The 10225-nt window shown below is 44.0% G+C and overlaps 1 protein-coding gene across 1 annotated transcript in view; it reads left to right on the top strand.

Moving 5' to 3' along the window:
- MYLK (myosin light chain kinase) overlaps positions 1-10225 on the top strand; it is an 807913-nt gene that overhangs the window by 4253 nt on the left and 793435 nt on the right. The window lies entirely within an intron of this gene.

Here is a 10225-nt window from a genome sequence, read left to right as displayed (position 1 = left end):
CAGGCAGAGGCATTTAAGGGGAGGTGCGGGGGTGGGCGTTCCCGGAAACGGGGGCTTGTCTGCCATGTTTTCCGGGGAGAGGTAAGGCCAGGGACTGCGTCCATGGCAAGCTGGCCAGCCTGACTAAAGGGGCCTATCCATTAGCAGATAAATTAAACGACTGAACGATATATCGTTCAGTCGTTCAATATATCTACTAATGGATAGGCCCTGAACGATGACAGATGCGCACTCCCACGGCCGATAAATTTTATCTTTCGTCTCTCCAACATGTTGGTCAATTATCGCATATCGCTCCCAAATATCTGGCAGTTTTTATATGCGGTAAACGACGAACGATATTAACAGCAGCTACAAAGCACTGGAGAGAAAAAAATCCACTTCCTGAATGATGCCGTGCAATATCGTTCATCGTTCGTCTTTTGCAAAAATCTATCATGTACATGACCGATATCTTTCAGCACAGCCACCGGAATTTTCAATAGATATCTTTTGTCTTTCATCGTTCAGAAAAACATCTGCTAATGGATAGGCCCCTTAAGACTCAGCTTACTCAGCTGGCCGGCGATGGTGATCCCAGCCTGTGACCAATTTGGGATCGCTAATGCAGCAGGGGGTTTCATACACCTCCTGCTGCATTTGCATATTAGCAAGGACAGCTTCTTTGCAATTCCATGTGACCCCCATAGGGGAGAGGGGATCAACAGTTAAGCTACCAGAACAACTTCTTCCTGAATGCGGATTGCAGTATCTTGATTGAGGTAATTATTTCTGTTTACAAAGCTTTCATGTGAATCTTGTATTTTTCACTTATATCCTGGAGATAAATCCCATAGAGTATATGGTGTTTGAGATCACGCATACATTTCTGGATTACCAGGGATGGGATACATACATCTAGCCTCCTTGCACGTTAAACAGCCCTTCTAGTCGTGCCATGCCATGGCGTGACTTGGTAGCACTGAGCGTCTTTTCATGTGACTTTTTTCCTTCAAATGCGTCTTAATTACTATGCCTATATTCTGTGTGTGACTGCAGGTGTACCTGCATGCAAAACGCTATTTTACAGTGTCAGTGACATAGTAACAGAGCATTTCACATGCAGATATACCCGCAGTTGCACACAGAATATAGGCATACTGCATATCATTTTAACCAGCAGAAGCTGCTTGTGCATTGCACGAAAAGATGCTCGACGCTACCGAGTTCCACGGCGCCCTCACATTATGTGTAATGTGACTTGTAGCGCACAGAGGATAGATATATGTGGACACATCTGTATACTGTATTATAAAATCCTAATGAGGACATTAATTACAATGCTATTAGGAAGACAATACATTGTCCACTAGTAGAGATGGCAACAACAGCACGATTACGACATTGTAATCGTGCTGTCGTTTCCATGTCTAGTGATGTATCTAGACTGAACGTTCACTCGTTCAGTCTAGGCACATCCATCATCCCCGCACATGCTGAACCTGACAGGACGGGACCAGCATGTACGGGCGATGATAGTTGTCGGGAACGACCAGTGGGCACGCGCATTGCTGGTCGTTTCCGACCAAAACATTCTCGATGCATGCGCGGTTCGCAAGCGATTGCACGATAACGACATCGTTATCGTGCAATCGCTTGGTAAAATTGCTAAGTGGATACCCCCCTTAACATAGAAACATAGAATTTGATGGCAGATAGAACCACTTGGCCGTATGACAAGATGCCACCAGATGCTTTGTGTAGTATTATTATTATATAGCATCAGATAACTGCAGAATGACAGACAATATATCATCTAGTGCATTTGGTTATATAATTTTATGGTGTTTGAGTAGTGGACATTATAACAGTGTAGCACAGAGGTTTCCAAATGCTTTCCTCAGGGCACCCCAACAGTTCAGGTTTTAGAGATATCCATGGTTGAGTAAAGGTGGTTAAATCAAATTGACTGAGGTACTAATTAAGATTCCTGTGGCCAAGTATCGATATCCTTAAAACCTGGACTGTTAGGGTGCCTTGAGGACCGAGTCTGGGAACCACTGGTGTAGCACCTAGTGCATTTTTTCTCAACCTCAGATCTTGGGACCCCTAACAGCATAGATGCCTACTGTCCCGGAAGTTGCGGGAGGCTCCTTATTTTTCAGGTAACGCCAGGCACCCCAGGTAGAGTAGCTACTTCTCCCGCATTCCTGCACACTTCCTAGTGAAGTGGGCAGAATGGGGGTCCCCAAGAAGGGGACGGGGCTTAATGACACAATTCTACTTTTTTCCCTGTCCCCTATTTAAATATGCGCTATTCGCTGTGATTTATGGTGAGGGGGCGGGGCTTAATGGTGCAACACGTCAGGCCCCGTCCCCCATGATCGCCCACCTGCTTCCCCTTCTCGGGAGAAGTGAAATGTAGGCAAGTATGCCTAACAGTTCGCATTTTCCAGACCACCTTGCTGGGCACAAGTGTATTATCAATAGTCAGGTTTTTTAAATTTTTAGTTTTTTTTAAACTCTTTATTTTGACAGTTATTAATGACAAACAATACAAAACACCATAGAAATAGGGCACAGTAGACCGTGGGTTTGACAGAAATAAGCACATTTTAACCGTAACTGGTTAATATTTTTTCCAAAATTGTCATTTAAAAAAAAAAAAAAATCAAATAGCTATTCTTCTAATGATACACCTCTTTCCACGTCAGTTGTTAATTTTATGTCTCATAGTAGTGCCACAGTTCATTTTATGTACCAGTAATACCCTAGTTACTGTTATCCCCCATAGTACTGTCGTACTTCACAATATGCCACATTGTAGTAATGCCAGTACACATTATGCCATAGATCAACAAATCCCGGGCACCAGGTCACCATGGAGACCAAGGTTTTACAATAGCTAGCCAGGTACATTACTAATAAAGCTAATTTGATCAAATAAAAAAAAGCACTCCTCCGGGGGGCGGTTACAGCCTGGAGTGGGTGGGACGATGCGTGCCTGTCACTTGAGGATGGAGGAGTAAATGTGTCCGTCCGCCTCATTCAATCAATTTGTGACTCCGCCTCCTCTGTTATGTTTGTGAAAGATGCCGCCAAGTGTGTGCCCTGGATTATAGGCAGGGCGACAGGGGCGGTTGTCCTGGGGCCCCCACACATATGAGGCCCCACACACTGTCCCTGGCCACGGCCTCCGATGAACACTTTTTATTTTCTAACTGAGCCGCCAGCAGCAGCCCGCGATTAAGCCCCGCCCCTCTCGGTATTTGGCGCTGCCCCTTTTTTTAAACACCCGCAAATCGGGCTTGTCCTCAAACACTTCTCCTGCTGCCTCTGAGAGGTAAGCAACAATGTATATGTGTATGCGTGTCTGTGTGTGATTTTTATATATATATATATATATATATATATATATATATATTTACACCGTGTTTAAAATGTTTTAAACCCTGACTTTATAATGATTTAAACTTGAAATATGCAGTGCCCCCAGACTGGCCCTTTATGCAGTGCCCCAGACTGGTCCCGACCCCAGCCCAGAACTTACCTGAACATGCTTGGCGGCGGTGCTCCCACTCCCTCTGCCTCGCTGTGACTGGACCGAGCAGGCGTGCACAGTAAGCTGTTCACGTCGCGGATGACGTCACCCGCGCCGTGCATCACTGGTAACACTTGCCTCTGAAGCGTTCGGAGACTTATTTGAGCCTCCGGTCGCTGTACAGGCCAGCTTTCCACACCAGGAGGCGGAGGGTGACCGGGGAATGCGGCTGGGGGAAGTACCGGGCGGTGGGCTGTTTCGGCCCTACTATACTGTGTGTGTGTGTGTGTGTGTGTGTGTGTGTATGTGTGTGTATATGTTATATATATTAGTATGTGTGTGTGTGTTATAAACAAAAAAGTGTTAGAGGAATCTAAAATATATTTTCATTTGTTTAAGTAGCCCCCTTTTGCTTGGATGACAGATTTGCACACTCTTGGCATTCTCTCAATCAGCTTCATGAGGTAGTCTCCTGGAATGGTTTTGAATTAACAGGTGTGTCTTGTCAGGAGTCAATCTGTGGAATTACTTGCCGCCTTAATGTGTTTGAGACCATCAGTTGTGTTGTGCAGAGGTAGGGTTAGTACACAGTGGACACCACTATTTGACTACTGTTGTAATCCATATTATGGTACCAACCACTCAACTCAGTAAAGAGAAACGACAGTCCATCATTACTTTAAGACATGACTATCAGTCTATATGGAAAATTTCAAGAACTTTGAATGTATCCTCAAGTTCAGTTGCAAAAACCATAAAATGCTTTGATGAAACTGGCTCTCATGAGGACCGCCCCAGGAAAGGAAGACCAAGAGTTACCTCTGCTGCAGAGGATAAGTTCATTAGAGTTACCAGCCTCAGAAACTGCTACTTAACAGCACATCAGATTAGAGACCACATAAAGTCTTCACAGATTTCAAGTTGCCGACAAATCTCAACATCAACTATTCAGAGTAGACTGCGTGAATCAGGCCTCATGGTCATATTGCTGCAAAGAAGCCACTACTGGGGAAGAACAAGAAGAAGAAGAGAATTGTTTGGGATTTATTCAAAATTCAAGGCACACTTAACCAGCATGGCTACCACAGCATTCTGCAGCGCCATGCCATCCCATCTTGTTTGCGCTTACTGGGACCATCATTTGTTTTTCAAAGACAATGACCCCAAACACACCTCCAGGCTATGTAAGGGCTACTTGACCAAGAAGGAAAGTGATGGAGTGCTGCGTCAGATGACCTGGCCTACACAATCACCCGACCTAAACCCAATTGAGCTGGTTTGGGATGAGTTGGACCGCAGAGTGAGGAAAAGCAGCCAATAAGTGCACAGCACCTCTGGGAACTCCTTCAAGACTGTTGGAAAACCATTGCAGGAGACTACCTCATGAATGCCAAGAGTGTGCAAAGCTGTCATCCAAGCAAAAGGGGGCTACTTTGAGGAATCTAAAATATAAAACATATTTTGATCTGTTTAACACTTTTTTGTCTAAAACATAATTCCATATGTGTTCTTTCATAGTTTTGATGTTTTCAGTATTAATCTACTATGTTGAAAATAATTGAAATAAACAAAAACCATTGAATGAGAAGGTGTGTCCAAACTTTTGACTGGTAGTGTGTGTGTGTGTGTGTGTGTGTGTGTGTGTGTGTGTATACTAGGTGTCTCTGCTGTAGAAGATCCCTGCCCTCCTCCCACCCGCTCAGGAGCAGGGCACAGTGAAGGAAGAAGCGGTGGGAGAGCACAGGACAGCGCTGGGTGTCGAGACACCTAGTACCGGCCCTATATATAATGGCTTCAGTTCATATTATGCCACATTGTAATGTCCCCAGTGTTAGCAGAGGTTGGTATTAGCAGATCAAATCTCACCATTCTTATACATTGTCAGTATGGGAAACTTTGTGATAAAATTATTTATAAAATAAACTGATTTGGTTTAACATCATACAGACATGACAAGTATACATATGAACAACAGCATTACTTCACTACATCACTACTTCTGGAAGATTCCTGTAACAACAAAATACAGTACAATTTACAGAGTGATAACACATGGCTCTATTTATCAATCTTTTTTTTGCTAAAATAATGTGAAAATTGTTGTTTTCACATATTTTAGTTTCACTGAAATGTCATAAAAGGGCAATTGTAGTAGTTTTCATGAAAATCTACTCCAAGCCCTTTAATACTAATTTCTTTAGCAAGCAGACCGCAGAGCTGGGAGCTGGCCCCATGTGATCAGTTTTGTGGTCCAAATAGACCACAAACTGATTACTGTTAAATAAAAAACTCAGACACCTAAAGTCAGGGGTCCTCTGATCGGTGAGCTCTCACCTCCGGTCAGCTGGTTGCTGGGGTTCTTGCACTGTGACCCTGGTCAACTGTGTTGTAAACCAGAATCTCGGTTTACAGCACAGCTGACTGGGGTCACAGACCATAGTCCCGGCGACCATCTGACTGAAGGAGGGAGCTCACCGATCACCCAGGTAAGTGTCAGCTGGTGGAGGGGGGTCACGGGGGTCGGTCGACCGCAGGGTGCGTGGCCATGGGGGGGCTTTTGGTAGCGCTAGCTGGCGTCTGAGGCATCAACGCTTTTTTTTTGGGCAAAAAATACATTGAACAGTGTGTGGTGAGGATTCGTAGGGACAGAGCTTTCTCGCAAGTTCTGTCCCTGCTTGAGAGTGATGATGATTTCTAAATTCGCAATGCGAATTTAGGTGAAACTATCGCACTACTATCCGCATTTTGAAATGCGGATTGTAGTAAATAGGGGCCTTAGTATCTGCACCACTTGCTCTTCCTCCAGTGTAGTCACTCAAACAACACTATTAAGTTTCAGTTTGTTGCAATATGCCAAAACCCCTTCTCAACAGACGAGGCCTCATCCAACAGACCCATCATTCTAGATAGTCTCTGATGGATTTAATTTCTTCTTTTGGTGCTTCTATCCATTTGTCCACTTCCCCTCCTGGAGTCAGGTACTTACTCTCAGGATGTGGGTACATGCATCTTGACTATGTTAGCTTTATATGAGAGGCACACGGGTGCTTTACCTTTGTTTTCTCTGGTTGAGTGCCTTACTTCATCTGTCATGCTCTCGTGTATCTTCGGTATCTGGTTTGCAGCTAATTTCAATCTCTTGTTTAGTGGTGGTCTTGCTGGTGTCTTTGTAGTTAGTGTTCTTTTCATTATACAGATCTGCTAGGATAATTCACTTCATTTTTCAGGTCCTCAACAAATGTTACACTATTTTTTATAGTTACTATTTCTGTTTTTGTATTTAAGATTCTGTATCCTTTGGATACAGAGGGCAAAATTTGCTAAGCGTCGGGTTCTAAACCCCGGCGGTTCGTTGGCGGTTTTGCTATCTGCAGATTTACTAAGGCTAAAACCACTGCAAAACTGCCGTCAAAACACATTTTAGAATAGAATAGAACAGGGCTGTCTTTAGTAACTGCTGCAAAACCGCCACCAAACCCCCGGGGTTTAGAACCCACCGTCAAACCGCCAAGGTTTAGAACCCGCCTCTTGGTAAATTTTGCCCATAGTCTTTAGTTCTGTAGTTTACTGCGTCTTTCTGCGGGAATGTAGACCAATGCTTTACATCCGAAAACTGTAACATGTTTCATATTGGGTTTCTTGCCTTTCCATAATTCATATAGAGTTTTCTCCACTGTACTGGGGAATAGTCTGTTCTGTAAATAAGTGGTTGTCATTGTGACTTCACCTCAATATTTTTGAATCTGTCAGCATGCATCTGATCATCTCAGACAAAGGGGCCTATTCATTAAACCTAAAAATTCTCTGGAGATAATTAGCTTTAGAACTCTGATGGAGTTCTAGCTAATTATAGGTGGAATTCATCATTCCACCTCTCCATAAGTATCTATTCCGAAAAGCTGTAATTTTTGCGATGACAGCTTTTCGGTAAATAGATACTTTTCCCTGCCTACACTACCTTATCGCATCTGGAAACAGTGCTGCGCATGCGCTGTTACATCTGTAAAACCAGCGCATGCGCAGCACTGCCTACAGATGCGTTAAGTAATCTGTGATATCTCCTGTGCTAAGTGGCTACATGAATACCAAAATAACGTTATTTAAGGAAAATGTCCTTAAAAACGTTATTTTAGTGTTGATGAATAGGCCCCAAAGTTTGGTTCTTTCTTTTGGCTACCCCATTCTGTTCTGGTGTGTAGGGCACTGTTTTGTGGTGCTCTATACCAAGTTGTCTTAGAGAGTGTTCTACTTTTTGTCCAGTGAATTTGCCTCCATTGTCGCTACGAAATGCAAGTGGATTTCTTTTAAATCCATTTCTAGCCATTGTTACATAATTCTGTAACTTGTCCAGTACTTCATCTTTGCTTTGAATCAGGTAAGTGACTGCGTATCTGGAGTAGTCATCAGTGAAAGTCACTATATGTCTGTTACCTCCTGGTGTGTGCACTTTCATTGAGCCACACACATTGTTATGTATGAGATCAAGTGGTCTCAATGCTCTGCTCTCACTTTGTTTTTTGATTGTTATTCTGGTGGCTTTTGCTTTTATACAGCATTCACACCTCATGGTTGATGAACAGTCTAATATTGTGATATAATTTGTTAGTTCTCTCCTTTGCAATTCTTTAATGGTGTCTATGTCCTAGTCATGAATACAGCCAGTGTGTCTGTGTATGCTTAATCGCACCTGTTGTGTTGCAGTGTCAAGACGAAACAGAAGTTCTTTTGCTCTGGTTGTGACTAATACTTTTCTTCAATTCTGGATATTAAATAAGTTATTTTGGAATTTGACAGTAAAGGTGCGTATCCACTTGCAGGTCTTGGAACGACAGTACGATTACAACATTGTAATCGTACAGTTGTTCCTCTTCCCCTGTAGTGCCTACACTGAACGATATGTCGTTCAGTGCAGGCACCCTCCCTCATCCCCGAATATGCCCAATCTGCCTGATTCCGACCGCTTCCTCCCCTTGGTCGGCCAGCTACCGATCCGAACCTAGGGACGCAACTTGCGAGGGAATCTTTTGCATATCCGGCCCCTTTTCCCGTGTGGCCGCTTCGACCGACTCTGAATGAGAGGCGCGCGCGCTCCCGAAAAGGGAGCGTGGCCCACACGTTAAGGGGCGTGACCTAGCGGCACGCACTGTTGACATCACTAAGGGGCATGCCCAGCATCTCTGAGATGCTGGGCTGCACTCGGGCTTCCTCCCCGTACTGTGAATAGATGCTGTGCGCATGCGCACAGCATCTATTCTTGCTCTGCATACACGCTGCTTTGCTATGCAGAGCAGCAGTGTATGCTTTCCCCAACTGCCCCCCCCCCTACCGCGGGACACTGTGGCCCGCGGGCGGGACAGTCCCATAAAAACGAGACTGTCCCGCTAAATTTGGGATAGTTGGGAGGTATGGGTTCCCTATGCTTGTGACTGGGCCTGGGGGTGCTTGAGCCGATAACCTGTTAGCAGAGGTGTAGTATTAGCATATCAAATATTCTTTAATAGGAAAGCTCTTTAGGGTAAAGTGTATATATAAACTGGATTGGTCTAACAGCATACAGACATGACAAGTATACACTTGAACAACAACGTTACTTCACTAGTACATCTTTTACTTATGGAAGATTCCTGTAAAAACGAAGTACAGTATTGTTCAGAGTAATAACTAGGGATGTGCGCCGGACCATTTTTGCCGGATTTGGATTTGGTTCTAATTCGTCGTCCGGGTTTGGATTTGCCAAATTGCGGTGACTGCCTTTGGATTTGGATTTTTTGCCAAAATTGGCAAAAAAAGCTAAAATTACATAAATTGGGCTTTTTTTTCTTCCTAGAGTGTTATTTACCTCAATAACATTAATTTCCAGTCATTTACAGTCAATTTAGACCACCTCACAGCTTAAATTATTGTTTTCACCATTATTGGCCAAAGGTTGCAGTGAGCTGACTCGTGACCAAGCGTCAGAGCAGCGGCGCAGTGGCACAGACACCACAGTTTAAAGCACATCTATGAAACTATGCCACACAGCAGTGGCTGAAATGAAAGGTAGTGCTAGATGGATGTACAGTGTGTACATCATCCGATTCCTCACACAATATCAGTTCATCCCCGCTGGAATCCACCATTACAGAAGTATCTGTACTGTGACGTGATTGGTGGGAAAGGTTTTCCTCGTGAAATTTCCAGTTCATTTTAATGAACATAATTTTTTCTACATTTAGTGGAAGTAGCCTCCTTCGTCGTTCGCTCACAAGGTTCCCGGCTGTACTGAAAACTCTCTCCGAGTACACACTGGAGGGTGGGCAGCTTAAATAATGCAAAGCCAGTTTATACAAGGGTCACCAAATTGCTTTTTTTTTCTTCCAATATTCGAAGGGACTCTGTGACATGTCTATGTGTATGGTGTCCTGAAAATAATCCTCCACCATTCTTTGGATGGTAATCGTATTAGATGGAGTTGCGGTAGAGGTGTCACTGGTGTTGGGCAAATCTTTTAGACCCGACCAGATGTCAAAATGTTGACTTGACTTATCTGCATCACCACTGGGTCTTTTGGAAAAGGTGCATTTTTTTCTGGCTGCTGCTGGAGAAACCGAAGGAGGAGACGTCATCGTAGTGCCATGTGTCACTTCAGCTGCCAACTTGCTCCCAGGAGCGCTTTGGTTCTTTTAAGATCTGGGTCAGTTGTAAAGAAAGACACAGCATATGACT

Source organism: Taudactylus pleione, unplaced genomic scaffold (genome assembly GCF_031769625.1).
Source record: "Taudactylus pleione unplaced genomic scaffold, aTauple2 ptg000977l, whole genome shotgun sequence".
Taxonomy (NCBI): domain Eukaryota; kingdom Metazoa; phylum Chordata; class Amphibia; order Anura; family Myobatrachidae; genus Taudactylus; species Taudactylus pleione.
This window is presented reverse-complemented; position numbering and strand designations above follow the sequence as displayed.